Below are 16,602 nucleotides of genomic sequence, written 5' to 3' on the forward strand. Positions count from 1 at the left end.
GGGAAGAGGCCTCTTGGCCGGGGTGAATATGTTGGAACGCGGCGCGCGTAAATAGAAGCGGCTGGAGGTACCGGGGGCGAAGGCCGCCCCGGCCCGGAGGCCGAGTTAAAAAAAATAATAATCCCCGTTCAGTCTCAATGGCGGGGTGCGGGCCGGCCCTGCGGCGAGTGCGGCGGGCAGCAGGCCTCTTGGACAGGTTGAGAGATAAAAAAATAATAATTCCCGTGCAGTCTCAATGGCGGGGTGCGGGCCGGGGAATAGGCCTCTTGGCCGGGTTGAATAGTGTTGGAACACGGCCCGCGGAAATAGTAGCGGCTGGAGGTACCGGGGGCGATGCCCGCCCCGGCCCGGCGGCCAAGTTAAAAAAATAAATAATCCCGTTCAGTCTCAATGGCAGGGTGCGGGCCGGCCCGGCGGCGATTGCGGCGGGCAGCAGGCCTCTTGGACAGGTTGAGAGATAAAAAAATAATAATTCCCATGCAGTCTCAATGGCGTGGTGCGGGCCGGGGAATAGGCCTCTTGGCCGGGGTGAATATGTTGGAACGCGGCGCGCGTAAATAGAAGCGGCTGGAGGTACCGGGGGCGAAGCCCGCCCCGGCCCGGAGGCCGAGTTAAAAAAAATAATAATCCCCGTTCAGTCTCAATGGCGGGGTGCGGGCCGGCCCGGCGGCGAGTGCGGCGGGCAGCAGGCCTCTTGGACAGGTTGAGAGATAAAAAAATAATAATTCCCGTGCAGTCTCAATGGCGGGGTGCGGGCCGGGGAATAGGCCTCTTGGCCGGGGTGAATAGTGTTGGAACACGGCCCGCGGAAATAGTAGCGGCTGGAGGTACCGGGGGCGATGCCCGCCCCGGCCCGGCGGCCAAGTTAAAAAAATAAATAATCCCGTTCAGTCTCAATGGCAGGGTGCGGGCCGGCCCGGCGGCGATTGCGGCGGGCAGCAGGCCTCTTGGACAGGTTGAGAGATAAAAAAATAATAATTCCCGTGCAGTCTCAATGGCGGGGTGCGGGCCGGGGAATAGGCCTCTTGGCCGGGGTGAATATGTTGGAACGCGGCGCGCGTAAATAGAAGCGGCTGGAGGTACCGGGGGCGAAGCCCGCCCCGGCCCGGAGGCCGAGTTAAAAAAAAAAATAATTCCCGTTCAGTCTCAATGGCGGGGTGCGGGCCGGCCCGGCGGCGAGTGCGGCGGGCAGCAGGCCTCTTGGACAGGTTGAGAGATAAAAAAATAATAATTCCCGTGCAGTCTCAATGGCGGGGTGCGGGCCGGCCCGGCGGCGAGTGCGGCGGGCAGCAGGCCTCTTGGACAGGTTGAGAAATAAAAAAATAATAATTCCCGTTCAGTCTCAATGGCAGGGTGCGGGCCGGCCCGGCGGCGATTGCGGCGGGCAGCAGGCCTCTTGGACAGGTTGAGAGATAAAAAAATAATAATTCCCGTTCAGTCTCAATGGCAGGGTGCGGGCCGGCCCGGCGGCAATTGCGGCGGGCAGCAGGCCTCTTGGACAGGTTGAGAGATAAAAAAATAATAATTCCAATGCAGTCTCAATGGCGGGGTGCGGGCCGGGGAATAGGCCTCTTGGCCGGGGTGAATATGTTGGAACGCGGCGCGCGTAAATAGAAGCGGCTGGAGGTACCGGGGGCGAAGCCCGCCCCGGCCCGGAGGCCGAGTTAAAAAAAATAATAATCCCCGTTCAGTCTCAATGGCGGGGTGCGGAACGGCCCGGCGGCGAGTGCGGCGGGCAGCAGGCCTCTTGGACAGGTTGAGAGATAAAAAAATAATAATTCCCGTGCAGTCTCAATGGCGGGGTGCGGGCCGGGGAATAGGCCTCTTGGCCGGGGTGAATATGTTGGAACGCGGCGCGCGTAAATAGAAGCGGCTGGAGGTACCGGGGGCGAAGCCCGCCCCGGCCCGGAGGCCGAGTTAAAAAAAATAATAATCCCCGTTCAGTCTCAATGGCGGGGTGCGGGCCGGCCCGGCGGCGAGTGCGGCGGGCAGCAGGCCTCTTGGACAGGTTGAGAGATAAAAAAATAATAATTCCCGTGCAGTCTCAATGGCGGGGTGCGGGCCGGGGAATAGGCCTCTTGGCCGGGGTGAATAGTGTTGGAACACGGCCCGCGGAAATAGTAGCGGCTGGAGGTACCGGGGGCGATGCCCGCCCCGGCCCGGCGGCCAAGTTAAAAAAATAAATAATCCCCGTTCAGTCTCAATGGCAGGGTGCGGGCCGGCCCAGTGGCGATTGCGGCGGGCAGCAGGCCTCTTGGACAGGTTGAGAGATAAAAAAATAATAATTCCCGTTCAGTCTCAATGGCAGGGTGCGGGCCGGCCCGGCGGCAATTGCGGCGGGCAGCAGGCCTCTTGGACAGGTTGAGAGATAAAAAAATAATAATTCCCATGCAGTCTCAATGGCGGGGTGCGGGCCGGGGAATAGGCCTCTTGGCCGGGGTGAATATGTTGGAACGCGGCGCGCGTAAATAGAAGCGGCTGGAGGTACCGGGGGCGAAGCCCGCCCCGGCCCGGAGGCCGAGTTAAAAAAAAAAATAATCCCCGTTCAGTCTCAATGGCGGGGTGCGGGCCGGCCCGGCGGCGAGTGCGGCGGGCAGCAGGCCTCTTGGACAGGTTGAGAGATAAAAAAATAATAATTCCCGTGCAGTCTCAATGGCGGGGTGCGGGCCGGGGAATAGGCCTCTTGGCCGGGGTGAATATGTTGGAACGCGGCGCGCGTAAATAGAAGCGGCTGGAGGTACCGGGGGCGAAGCCCGCCCCGGCCCGGAGGCCGAGTTAAAAAAAATAATAATCCCCGTTCAGTCTCAATGGCGGGGTGCGGGCCGGCCCGGCGGCGATTGCAGCGGGCAGCAGGCCTCTTGGACAGGTTGAGAGATAAAAAAATAATAATTCCCGTGCAGTCTCAATGGCGGGGTGCGGGCCGGGGAATAGGCCTCTTGGCCGGGGTGAATAGTGTTGGAACACGGCCCGCGGAAATAGTAGCGGCTGGAGGTACCGGGGGCGATGCCCGCCCCGGCCCGGAGGCCGAGTTAAAAAAAATAATAATCCCCGTTCAGTCTCAATGGCGGGGTGCGGGCCGGCCCGGCGGCGAGTGCGGCGGGCAGAAGGCCTCTTGGACAGGTTGAGAGATAAAAAAATTATAATTCCCGTGCAGTCTCAATGGCGGGGTGCGGGCCGGGGAATAGGCCTCTTGGCCGGGGTGAATATGTTGGAACGCGGCGCGCGTAAATAGAAGCGGCTGGAGGTACCGGGGGCGAAGCCCGCCCCGGCCCGGAGGCCGAGTTAAAAAAAATAATAATCCCCGTTCAGTCTCAATGGCGGGGTGCGGGCCGGCCCGGCGGCGAGTGCGGCGGGCAGCAGGCCTCTTGGACAGGTTGAGAGATAAAAAAAATAATAATTCCCGTGCAGTCTCAATGGCGGGGTGCGGGCCGGGGAATAGGCCTCTTGGCCGGGGTGAATAGTGTTGGAACACGGCCCGCGGAAATAGTAGCGGCTGGAGGTACCGGGGGCGATGCCCGCCCCGGCCCGGCGGCCAAGTTAAAAAAATAAATAATCCCCGTTCAGTCTCAATGGCAGGGTGCGGGCCGGCCCGGCGGCGATTGCGGCGGGCAGCAGGCCTCTTGGACAGGTTGAGAGATAAAAAAATAATAATTCCCGTTCAGTCTCAATGGCAGGGTGCGGGCCGGCCCGGCGGCAAATGCGGCGGGCAGCAGGCCTCTTGGACAGGTTGAGAGATAAAAAAATAATAATTCCCATGCAGTCTCAATGGCGGGGTGCGGGCCGGGGAATAGGCCTCTTGGCCGGGGTGAATATGTTGGAACGCGGCGCGCGTAAATAGAAGCGGCTGGAGGTACCGGGGGCGAAGCCCGCCCCGGCCCGGAGGCCGAGTTAAAAAAAATAATAATCCCCGTTCAGTCTCAATGGCGGGGTGCGGGCCGGCCCGGCGGCGAGTGCGGCGGGCAGCAGGCCTCTTGGACAGGTTGAGAGATAAAAAAATAATAATTCCCGTGCAGTCTCAATGGCGGGGTGCGGGCCGGGGAATAGGCCTCTTGGCCGGGGTGAATATGTTGGAACGCGGCGCGCGTAAATAGAAGCGGCTGGAGGTACCGGGGGCGAAGCCCGCCCCGGCCCGGAGGCCGAGTTAAAAAAAATAATAATCCCCGTTCAGTCTCAATGGCGGGGTGCGGGCCGGCCCGGCGGCGAGTGCGGCGGGCAGCAGGCCTCTTGGACAGGTTGAGAGATAAAAAAATAATAATTCCCGTGCAGTCTCAATGGCGGGGTGCGGGCCGGGGAATAGGCCTCTTGGCCGGGGTGAATAGTGTTGGAACACGGCCCGCGGAAATAGTAGCGGCTGGAGGTACCGGGGGCGATGCCCGCCCCGGCCCGGCGGCCAAGTTAAAAAAATAAATAATCCCCGTTCAGTCTCAATGGCAGGGTGCGGGCCGGCCCAGTGGCGATTGCGGCGGGCAGCAGGCCTCTTGGACAGGTTGAGAGATAAAAAAATAATAATTCCCGTTCAGTCTCAATGGCAGGGTGCGGGCCGGCCCGGCGGCAATTGCGGCGGGCAGCAGGCCTCTTGGACAGGTTGAGAGATAAAAAAATAATAATTCCCATGCAGTCTCAATGGCGGGGTGCGGGCCGGGGAATAGGCCTCTTGGCCGGGGTGAATATGTTGGAACGCGGCGCGCGTAAATAGAAGCGGCTGGAGGTACCGGGGGCGAAGCCCGCCCCGGCCCTGAGGCCGAGTTAAAAAAAATAATAATCCCCGTTCAGTCTCAATGGCGGGGTGCGGGCCGGCCCGGCGGCGAGTGCGGCGGGCAGCAGGCCTCTTGGACAGGTTGAGAGATAAAAAAATAATAATTCCCGTGCAGTCTCAATGGCGGGGTGCGGGCCGGGGAATAGGCCTCTTGGCCGGGGTGAATATGTTGGAACGCGGCGCGCGTAAATAGAAGCGGCTGGAGGTACCGGGGGCGAAGCCCGCCCCGGCCCGGAGGCCGAGTTAAAAAAAATAATAATCCCCGTTCAGTCTCAATGGCGGGGTGCGGGCCGGCCCGGCGGCGATTGCAGCGGGCAGCAGGCCTCTTGGACAGGTTGAGAGATAAAAAAATAATAATTCCCGTGCAGTCTCAATGGCGGGGTGCGGGCCGGGGAATAGGCCTCTTGGCCGGGGTGAATAGTGTTGGAACACGGCCCGCGGAAATAGTAGCGGCTGGAGGTACCGGGGGCGATGCCCGCCCCGGCCCGGCGGCCAAGTTAAAAAAATAAATAATCCCGTTCAGTCTCAATGGCAGGGTGCGGGCCGGCCCGGCGGCGATTGCGGCGGGCAGCAGGCCTCTTGGACAGGTTGAGAGATAAAAAAAAAATAATTCCCATGCAGTCTCAATGGCGGGGTGCGGGCCGGGGAATAGGCCTCTTGGCCGGGGTGAATATGTTGGAACGCGGCGCGCGTAAATAGAAGCGGCTGGAGGTACCGGGGGCGAAGCCCGCCCCGGCCCGGAGGCCGAGTTAAAAAAAATAATAATCCCCGTTCAGTCTCAATGGCGGGGTGCGGGCCGGCCCGGCGGCGAGTGCGGCGGGCAGCAGGCCTCTTGGACAGGTTGAGAGATAAAAAAATAATAATTCCCGTGCAGTCTCAATGGCGGGGTGCGGGCCGGGGAATAGGCCTCTTGGCCGGGGTGAATATGTTGGAACGCGGCGCGCGTAAATAGAAGCGGCTGGAGGTACCGGGGGCGAAGCCCGCCCCGGCCCGGAGGCCGAGTTAAAAAAAATAATAATCCCCGTTCAGTCTCAATGGCGGGGTGCGGGCCGGCCCGGCGGCGAGTGCGGCGGGCAGCAGGCCTCTTGGACAGGTTGAGAGATAAAAAAATAATAATTCCCGTGCAATCTCAATGGCGGGATGCGGGCCGGGGAATAGGCCTCTTGGCCGGGGTGAATAGTGTTGGAACACGGCCCGCGGAAATAGTAGCGGCTGGAGGTACCGGGGGCGATGCCCGCCCCGGCCCGGCGGCCAAGTTAAAAAAATAAATAATCCCCGTTCAGTCTCAATGGCAGGGTGCGGGCCGGCCCGGCGGCGATTGCGGCGGGCAGCAGGCCTCTTGGACAGGTTGAGAGATAAAAAAATAATAATTCCCGTTCAGTCTCAATGGCAGGGTGTGGGCCGGCCCGGCGGCAATTGCGGCGGGCAGCAGGCCTCTTGGACAGGTTGAGAGATAAAAAAATAATAATTCCCATGCAGTCTCAATGGCGGGGTGCGGGCCGGGGAATAGGCCTCTTGGCCGGGGTGAATATGTTGGAACGCGGCGCGCGTAAATAGAAGCGGCTGGAGGTACCGGGGGCGAAGCCCGCCCCGGCCCGGAGGCCGAGTTAAAAAAAATAATAATCCCCGTTCAGTCTCAATGGCGGGGTGCGGGCCGGCCCGGCGGCGAGTGCGGCGGGCAGCAGGCCTCTTGGACAGGTTGAGAGATAAAAAAATAATAATTCCCGTGCAGTCTCAATGGCGGGGTGCGGGCCGGGAAATAGGCCTCTTGGCCGGGGTGAATATGTTGGAACGCGGCGCGCGTAAATAGAAGCGGCTGGAGGTACCGGGGGCGAAGCCCGCCCCGGCCCGGAGGCCGAGTTAAAAAAAATAATAATCCCCGTTCAGTCTCAATGGCAGGGTGCGGGCCGGCCCGGCGGCGATTGCGGCGGGCAGCAGGCCTCTTGGACAGGTTGAGAGATAAAAAAATAATAATTCCCGTGCAGTCTCAATGGCGGGGTGCGGGCCGGGGAATAGGCCTCTTGGCCGGGGTGAATAGTGTTGGAACACGGCCCGCGGAAATAGTAGCGGCTGGAGGTACCGGGGGCGATGCCCGCCCCGGCCCGGCGGCCAAGTTAAAAAAATAAATAATCCCGTTCAGTCTCAATGGCAGGGTGCGGGCCGGCCCGGCGGCGATTGCGGCGGGCAGCAGGCCTCTTGGACAGGTTGAGAGATAAAAAAATAATAATTCCCATGCAGTCTCAATGGTGGGGTGCGGGCCGGGGAATAGGCCTCTTGGCCGGGGTGAATATGTTGGAACGCGGCGCGCGTAAATAGAAGCGGCTGGAGGTACCGGGGGCGAAGCCCGCCCGGCCCGGAGGCCGAGTTAAAAAAAAAAATAATCCCCGTTCAGTCTCAATGGCGGGGTGCGGGCCGGCCCGGCGGCGAGTGCGGCGGGCAGCAGGCCTCTTGGACAGGTTGAGAGATAAAAAAATAATAATTCCCGTGCAGTCTCAATGGCGGGGTGCGGGCCGGGGAATAGGCCTCTTGGCCGGGGTGAATATGTTGGAACGCGGCGCGCGTAAATAGAAGCGGCTGGAGGTACCGGGGGCGAAGCCCGCCCCGGCCCGGAGGCCGAGTTAAAAAAAATAATAATCCCCGTTCAGTCTCAATGGCGGGGTGCGGGCCGGCCCGGCGGCGAGTGCGGCGGGCAGCAGGCCTCTTGGACAGGTTGAGAGATAAAAAAATAATAATTCCCGTGCAGTCTCAATGGCGGGGTGCGGGCCGGGGAATAGGCCTCTTGGCCGGGGTGAATATGTTGGAACGCGGCGCGCGTAAATAGAAGCGGCTGGAGGTACCGGGGGCGAAGCCCGCCCCGGCCCGGAGGCCGAGTTAAAAAAAATAATAATCCCCGTTCAGTCTCAATGGCGGGGTGCGGGCCGGCCCGGCGGCGAGTGCGGCGGGCAGCAGGCCTCTTGGACAGGTTGAGAGATAAAAAAATAATAATTCCCGTGCAGTCTCAATGGCGGGGTGCGGGCCGGGGAATAGGCCTCTTGGCCGGGGTGAATATGTTGGAACGCGGCGCGCGTAAATAGAAGCGGCTGGAGGTACCGGGGGCGAAGCCCGCCCCGGCCCGGAGGCCGAGTTAAAAAAAATAATAATCCCCGTTCAGTCTCAATGGCGGGGTGCGGGCCGGCCCGGCGGCGAGTGCGGCGGGCAGCAGGCCTCTTGGACAGGTTGAGAGATAAAAAAATAATAATTCCCGTGCAGTCTCAATGGCGGGGTGCGGGCCGGGGAATAGGCCTCTTGGCCGGGGTGAATAGTGTTGGAACACGGCCCGCGGAAATAGTAGCGGCTGGAGGTACCGGGGGCGATGCCCGCCCGGGCCCGGCGGCCAAGTTAAAAAAATAAATAATCCCCGTTCAGTCTCAATGGCAGGGTGCGGGCCGGCCCGGCGGCGATTGCGGCGGGCAGCAGGCCTCTTGGACAGGTTGAGAGATAAAAAAATAATAATTCCCGTTCAGTCTCAATGGCAGGGTGCGGGCCGGCCCGGCGGCAATTGCGGCGGGCAGCAGGCCTCTTGGACAGGTTGAGAGATAAAAAAATAATAATTCCCATGCAGTCTCAATGGCGGGGTGCGGGCCGGGGAATAGGCCTCTTGGCCGGGGTGAATGTGTTGGAACGCGGCGCGCGTAAATAGAAGCGGCTGGAGGTACCGGGGGCGAAGCCCGCCCCGGCCCGGAGGCCGAGTTAAAAAAAATAATAATCCCCGTTCAGTCTCAATGGCGGGGTGCGGGCCGGCCCGGCGGCGATTGCGGCGGGCAGCAGGCCTCTTGGACAGGTTGAGAGATAAAAAAATAATAATTCCCGTGCAGTCTCAATGGCGGGGTGCGGGCCGGGGAATAGGCCTCTTGGCCGGGGTGAATAGTGTTGGAACACGGCCCGCGGAAATAGTAGCGGCTGGAGGTACCGGGGGCGATGCCCGCCCCGGCCCGGCGGCCAAGTTAAAAAAATAAATAATCCCGTTCAGTCTCAATGGCAGGGTGCGGGCCGGCCCGGCGGCGATTGCGGCGGGCAGCACGCCTCTTGGACAGGTTGAGAGATAAAAAAATAATAATTCCCATGCAGTCTCAATGGCGGGGTGCGGGCCGGGGAATAGGCCTCTTGGCCGGGGTGAATATGTTGGAACGCGGCGCGCGTAAATAGAAGCGGCTGGAGGTACCGGGGGCGAAGCCCGCCCCGGCCCGGAGGCCGAGTTAAAAAAAATAATAATCCCCGTTCAGCCTCAATGGCGGGGTGCGGGCCGGCCCGGCGGCGAGTGCGGCGGGCAGCAGGCCTCTTGGACAGGTTGAGAGATAAAAAAATAATAATTCCCGTGCAGTCTCAATGGCGGGGTGCGGGCCGGGGAATAGGCCTCTTGGCCGGGGTGAATATGTTGGAACGCGGCGCGCGTAAATAGAAGCGGCTGGAGGTACCGGGGGCGAAGCCCGCCCCGGCCCGGAGGCCGAGTTAAAAAAAATAATAATCCCCGTTCAGTCTCAATGGCGGGGTGCGGGCCGGCCCGGCGGCGAGTGCGGCGGGCAGCAGGCCTCTTGGACAGGTTGAGAGATAAAAAAATAATAATTCCCGTGCAGTGTCAATGGCGGGGTGCGGGCCGGGGAATAGGCCTCTTGGCCGGGGTGAATAGTGTTGGAACACGGCCCGCGGAAATAGTAGCGGCTGGAGGTACCGGGGGCGATGCCCGCCCGGGCCCGGCGGCCAAGTTAAAAAAATAAATAATCCCCGTTCAGTCTCAATGGCAGGGTGCGGGCCGGCCCGGCGGCGATTGCAGCGGGCAGCAGGCCTCTTGGACAGGTTGAGAGATAAAAAAATAATAATTCCCGTTCAGTCTCAATGGCAGGGTGCGGGCCGGCCCGGCGGCAATTGCGGCGGGCAGCAGGCCTCTTGGACAGGTTGAGAGATAAAAAAATAATAATTCCCATGCAGTCTCAATGGCGGGGTACGGGCCGGGGAATAGGCCTCTTGGCCGGGGTGAATATGTTGGAACGCGGCGCGCGTAAATAGAAGCGGCTGGAGGTACCGGGGGCGAAGCCCGCCCCGGCCCGGAGGCCGAGTTAAAAAAAATAATAATCCCCGTTCAGTCTCAATGGCGGGGTGCGGGCCGGCCCGGCGGCGAGTGCGGCGGGCAGCAGGCCTCTTGGACAGGTTGAGAGATAAAAAAATAATAATTCCCGTGCAGTCTCAATGGCGGGGTGCGGGCCGGGGAATAGGCCTCTTGGCCGGGGTGAATATGTTGGAACGCGGCGCGCGTAAATAGAAGCGGCTGGAGGTACCGGGGGCGAAGCCCGCCCCGGCCCGGAGGCCGAGTTAAAAAAAATAATAATCCCCGTTCAGTCTCAATGGCGGGGTGCGGGCCGGCCCGGCGGCGATTGCGGCGGGCAGCAGGCCTCTTGGACAGGTTGAGAGATAAAAAAATAATAATTCCCGTGCAGTCTCAATGGCGGGGTGCGGGCCGGGGAATAGGCCTCTTGGCCGGGGTGAATAGTGTTGGAACACGGCCCGCGGAAATAGTAGCGGCTGGAGGTACCGGGGGCGATGCCCGCCCCGGCCCGGCGGCCAAGTTAAAAAAATAAATAATCCCGTTCAGTCTCAATGGAAGGGTGCGGGCCGGCCCGGCGGCGATTGCGGCGGGCAGCAGGCCTCTTGGACAGGTTGAGAGATAAAAAAATAATAATTCCCATGCAGTCTCAATGGCGGGGTGCGGGCCGGGGAATAGGCCTCTTGGCCGGGGTGAATATGTTGGAACGCGGCGCGCGTAAATAGAAGCGGCTGGAGGTACCGGGGGCGAAGCCCGCCCCGGCCCGGAGGCCGAGTTAAAAAAAATAATAATCCCCGTTCAGTCTCAATGGCGGGGTGCGGGCCGGCCCGGCGGCGAGTGCGGCGGGCAGCAGGCCTCTTGGACAGGTTGAGAGATAAAAAAATAATAATTCCCGTGCAGTCTCAATGGCGGGGTGCGGGCCGGGGAATAGGCCTCTTGGCCGGGGTGAATATGTTGGAACGCGGCGCGCGTAAATAGAAGCGGCTGGAGGTACCGGGGGCGAAGCCCGCCCCGGCCCGGAGGCCGAGTTAAAAAAAATAATAATCCCCGTTCAGTCTCAATGGCGGGGTGCGGGCCGGCCCGGCGGCGAGTGCGGCGGGCAGCAGGCCTCTTGGACAGGTTGAGAGATAAAAAAATAATAATTCCCGTGCAGTCTCAATGGCGGGGTGCGGGCCGGGGAATAGGCCTCTTGGCCGGGGTGAATAGTGTTGGAACACGGCCCGCGGAAATAGTAGCGGCTGGAGGTACCGGGGGCGATGCCCGCCCGGGCCCGGCGGCCAAGTTAAAAAAATAAATAATCCCCGTTCAGTCTCAATGGCAGGGTGCGGGCCGGCCCGGCGGCGATTGCGGCGGGCAGCAGGCCTCTTGGACAGGTTGAGAGATAAAAAAATAATAATTCCCGTTCAGTCTCAATGGCAGGGTGCGGGCCGGCCCGGCGGCAATTGCGGCGGGCAGCAGGCCTCTTGGACAGGTTGAGAGATAAAAAAATAATAATTCCCATGCAGTCTCAATGGCGGGGTGCTGGCCGGGGAATAGGCCTCTTGGCCGGGGTGAATATGTTGGAACGCGGCGCGCGTAAATAGAAGCGGCTGGAGGTACCGGGGGCGAAGCCCGCCCCGGCCCGGAGGCCGAGTTAAAAAAAATAATAATCCCCGTTCAGTCTCAATGGCGGGGTGCGGGCCGGCCCGGCGGCGATTGCGGCGGGCAGCAGGCCTCTTGGACAGGTTGAGAGATAAAAAAATAATAATTCCCGTGCAGTCTCAATGGCGGGGTGCGGGCCGGGGAATAGGCCTCTTGGCCGGGGTGAATAGTGTTGGAACACGGCCCGCGGAAATAGTAGCGGCTGGAGGTACCGGGGGCGATGCCCGAACCGGCCCGGCGGCCAAGTTAAAAAAATAAATAATCCCGTTCAGTCTCAATGGCAGGGTGCGGGCCGGCCCGGCGGCGATTGCGGCGGGCAGCAGGCCTCTTGGACAGGTTGAGAGATAAAAAAATAATAATTCCCATGCAGTCTCAATGGCGGGGTGCGGGCCGGGGAATAGGCCTCTTGGCCGGGGTGAATATGTTGGAACGCGGCGCGCGTAAATAGAAGCGGCTGGAGGTACCGGGGGCGAAGCCCGCCCCGGCCCGGAGGCCGAGTTAAAAAAAATAATAATCCCGTTCAGTCTCAATGGCGGGGTGCGGGCCGGCCCGGCAGCGAGTGCGGCGGGCAGCAGGCCTCTTGGACAGGTTGAGAGATAAAAAAATAATAATTCCCGTGCAGTCTCAATGGCGGGGTGCGGGCCGGGGAATAGGCCTCTTGGCCGGGGTGAATATGTTGGAACGCGGCGCGCGTAAATAGAAGCGGCTGGAGGTACCGGGGGCGAAGCCCGCCCCGGCCCGGAGGCCGAGTTAAAAAAAATAATAATCCCCGTTCAGTCTCAATGGCGGGGTGCGGGCCGGCCCGGCGGCGAGTGCGGCGGGCAGCAGGCCTCTTGGACAGGTTGAGAGATAAAAAAATAATAATTCCCGTTCAGTCTCAATGGCAGGGTGCGGGCCGGCCCGGCGGCAATTGCGGCGGGCAGCAGGCCTCTTGGACAGGTTGAGAGATAAAAAAATAATAATTCCCATGCAGTCTCAATGGCGGGGTGCGGGCCGGGGAATAGGCCTCTTGGCCGGGGTGAATATGTTGGAACGCGGCGCGCGTAAATAGAAGCGGCTGGAGGTACCGGGGGCGAAGCCCGCCCCGGCCCGGAGGCCGAGTTAAAAAAAATAATAATCCCCGTTCAGTCTCAATGGCGGGGTGCGGGCCGGCCCGGCGGCGAGTGCGGCGGGCAGCAGGCCTCTTGGACAGGTTGAGAGATAAAAAAATAATAATTCCCGTTCAGTCTCAATGGCGGGGTGCGGGCCGGCCCGGCGGCGAGTGCGGCGGGCAGCAGGCCTCTTGGACAGGTTGAGAGATAAAAAAATAATAATTCCCGTTCAGTCTCAATGGCAGGGTGCGGGCCGGCCCGGCGGCAATTGCGGCGGGCAGCAGGCCTCTTGGACAGGTTGAGAGATAAAAAAATAATAATTCCCATGCAGTCTCAATGGCGGGGTGCGGGCCGGGGAATAGGCCTCTTGGCCGGGGTGAATATGTTGGAACGCGGCGCGCGTAAATAGAAGCGGCTGGAGGTACCGGGGGCGAAGCCCGCCCCGGCCCGGAGGCCGAGTTAAAAAAAATAATAATCCCCGTTCAGTCTCAATGGCGGGGTGCGGGCCGGCCCGGCGGCGAGTGCGGCGGGCAGCAGGCCTCTTGGACAGGTTGAGAGATAAAAAAATAATAATTCCCGTGCAGTCTCAATGGCGGGGTGCGGGCCGGGGAATAGGTCTCTTGGCCGGGGTGAATAGTGTTGGAACACGGCCCGCGGAAATAGTAGCGGCTGGAGGTACCGGGGAGGATGCCCGCCCCGGGCCGGCGGCCAAGTTAAAAAAATAAATAATCCCCGTTCAGTCTCAATGGCAGGGTGCGGGCCGGCCCGGCGGCGAGTGCGGCGGGCAGCAGGCCTCTTGGACAGGTTGAGAGATAAAAAAATAATAATTCCCGTTCAGTCTCAATGGCAGGGTGCGGGCCGGCCCGGCGGCGATTGCGGCGGGCAGCAGGCCTCTTGGACAGGTTGAGAGATAAAAAAATAATAATTCCCATGCAGTCTCAATGGCGGGGTGCGGGCCGGGGAATAGGCCTCTTGGCCGGGGTGAATATGTTGGAACGCGGCGCGCGTAAATAGAAGCGGCTGGAGGTACCGGGGGCGAAGCCCGCCCCGGCCCGGAGGCCCAGTTAAAAAAAATAATAATCCCCGTTCAGTCTCAATGGCGGGGTGCGGGCCGGCCCGGCGGCGAGTGCGGCGGGCAGCAGGCCTCTTGGACAGGTTGAGAGATAAAAAAATAATAATTCCCGTGCAGTCTCAATGGCGGGGTGCGGGCCGGCCCGGCGGCGATTGCGGCGGGCAGCAGGCCTCTTGGACAGGTTGAGAGATAAAAAAATAATAATTCCCGTGCAGTCTCAATGGCGGGGTGCGGGGCGGGGAATAGGCCTCTTGGCTGGGGTGAATAGTGTTGGAACACGGCCCGCGGAAATAGTAGCGGCTGGAGGTACCGGGGGCGATGCCCGCCCCGGCCCGGCGGCCAAGTTAAAAAAATAAATAATCCCGTTCAGTCTCAATGGCAGGGTGCGGGCCGGCCCGGCGGCGATTGCGGCGGGCAGCAGGCCTCTTGGACAGGTTGAGAGATAAAAAAATAATAATTCCCGTTCAGTCTCAATGGCAGGGTGCGGGCCGGCCCGGCGGCAATTGCGGCGGGCAGCAGGCCTCTTGGACAGGTTGAGAGATAAAAAAATAATAATTCCCATGCAGTCTCAATGGCGGGGTGCGGGCCGGGGAATAGGCCTCTTGGCCGGGGTGAATAGTGTGGGAACACGGCCCGCGGAAATAGAAGCGGCTGGAGGTACCGGGGGCGAAGCCCGCCCCGGCCCGGAGGCCGAGTTAAAAAAAATAATAATCCCCGTTCAGTCTCAATGGCGGGGTGCGGGCCGGCCCGGCGGCGAGTGCGGCGGGCAGCAGGCCTCTTGGACAGGTTGAGAGATAAAAAAATAATAATTCCCGTGCAGTCTCAATGGCGGGGTGCGGGCCGGGGAATAGGCCTCTTGGCCGGGGTGAATAGTGTTGGAACACGGCCCGCGGAAATAGTAGCGGCTGGAGGTACCGGGGGCGATGCCCGCCCCGGCCCGGCGGCCAAGTTAAAAAAATAAATAATCCCCGTTCAGTCTCAATGGCAGGGTGCGGGCCGGCCCGGCGGCGATTGCGGCGGGCAGCAGGCCTCTTGGACAGGTTGAGAGATAAAAAATAATAATTCCCATGCAGTCTCAATGGCGGGGTGCGGGCCGGGGAATAGGCCTCTTGGCCGGGGTGAATATGTTGGAACGCGGCGCGCGTAAATAGAAGCGGCTGGAGGTACCGGGGGCGAAGCCCGCCCCGGCCCGGAGGCCGAGTTAAAAAAAATAATAATCCCCGTTCAGTCTCAATGGCGGGGTGCGGGCCGGCCCGGCGGCGAGTGCGGCGGGCAGCAGGCCTCTTGGACAGGTTGAGAGATAAAAAAATAATAATTCCCGTGCAGTCTCAATGGCGGGGTGCGGGCCGGGGAATAGGCCTCTTGGCCGGGGTGAATATGTTGGAACGCGGCGCGCGTAAATAGAAGCGGCTGGAGGTACCGGGGGCGATGCCCGCCCCGGCCCGGCGGCCAAGTTAAAAAAATAAATAATCCCCGTTCAGTCTCAATGGCAGGGTGCGGGCCGGCCCGGCGGCGATTGCGGCGGGCAGCAGGCCTCTTGGACAGGTTGAGAGATAAAAAAATAATAATTCCCGTTCAGTCTCAATGGCAGGGTGCGGGCCGGCCCGGCGGCGATTGCGGCGGGCAGCAGGCCTCTTGGACAGGTTGAGAGATAAAAAAATAATAATTCCCATGCAGTCTCAATGGCGGGGTGCGGGCCGGGGAATAGGCCTCTTGGCCGGGGTGAATAGTGTTGGAACACGGCCCGCGGAAATAGTAACGGCTGGAGGTACCGGGGGCGATGCCCGCCCCGGCCCGGCGGCCAAGTTAAAAAAATAAATAATCCCCGTTCAGTCTCAATGGCAGGGTGCGGGCCGGCCCGGCGGCGATTGCGGCGGGCAGCATGCCTCTTGGACAGGTTGAGAGATATAAAAATAATAATTCCCGTGCAGTCTCAATGGCGGGGTGCGGGCCGGCCCGGCGGACGAGTGTGGCCGGGGAAGAGGCCTCTTGGCCGGGGTGAATATGTTGGAACGCGGCGCGCGTAAATAGAAGCGGCTGGAGGTACCGGGGGCGAAGCCCGCCCCGGCCCGGAGGCCGAGTTAAAAAAAATAATAATCCCCGTTCAGTCTCAATGGCGGGGTGCGGGCCGGCCCGGCGGCGAGTGCGGCCTGCTGCAGGCCTCTTGGACAGGTTGAGAGATAAAAAAATAATAATTCCCGTGCAGTCTCAATGGCGGGGTGCGGGCCGGCCCGGCGGACGAGTGTGGCCGGGGAAGAGGCCTCTTGGCCGGGGTGAATATGTTGGAACGCGGCGCGCGTAAATAGAAGCGGCTGGAGGTACCGGGGGCGAAGCCCGCCCCGGCCCGGCGGCCGAGTTAAAAAAAATAATAATCCCCGTACAGTCTCAATGGCGGGGTGCGGGCCGGCCCGGCGGCGAGTGCGGCGGGCAGCAGGCCTCTTGGACAGGTTGAGAGATAAAAAAATAATAATTCCCGTGCAGTCTCAATGGCGGGGTGCGGGCCGGGGAATAGGCCTCTTGGCCGGGGTGAATAGTGTTGGAACACGGCCCGCGGAAATAGTAGCGGCTGGAGGTACCGGGGGCGATGCCCGCCCCGGCCCGGCGGCCAAGTTAAAAAAATAAATAATCCCCGTTCAGTCTCAATGGCAGGGTGCGGGCCGGCCCGGCGGCGATTGCGGCGGGCAGCAGGCCTCTTGGACAGGTTGAGAGATAAAAAAATAATAATTCCCGTGCAGTCTCAATGGCGGGGTGCGGGCCGGGGAATAGGCCTCTTGGCCGGGGTGAATAGTGTTGGAACACGGCCCGCGGAAATAGTAGCGGCTGGAGGTACCGGGGGCGATGCCCGCCCCGGGCCGGCGGCCAAGTTAAAAAAATAAATAATCCCCGTTCAGTCTCAATGGCAGGGTGCGGGCCGGCCCGGCGGCGAGTGCGGCGGGCAGCAGGCCTCTTGGACAGGTTGAGAGAT

Source organism: Hippocampus zosterae, unplaced genomic scaffold (genome assembly GCF_025434085.1).
Source record: "Hippocampus zosterae strain Florida unplaced genomic scaffold, ASM2543408v3 HiC_scaffold_66, whole genome shotgun sequence".
NCBI lineage: Eukaryota > Metazoa > Chordata > Actinopteri > Syngnathiformes > Syngnathidae > Hippocampus > Hippocampus zosterae.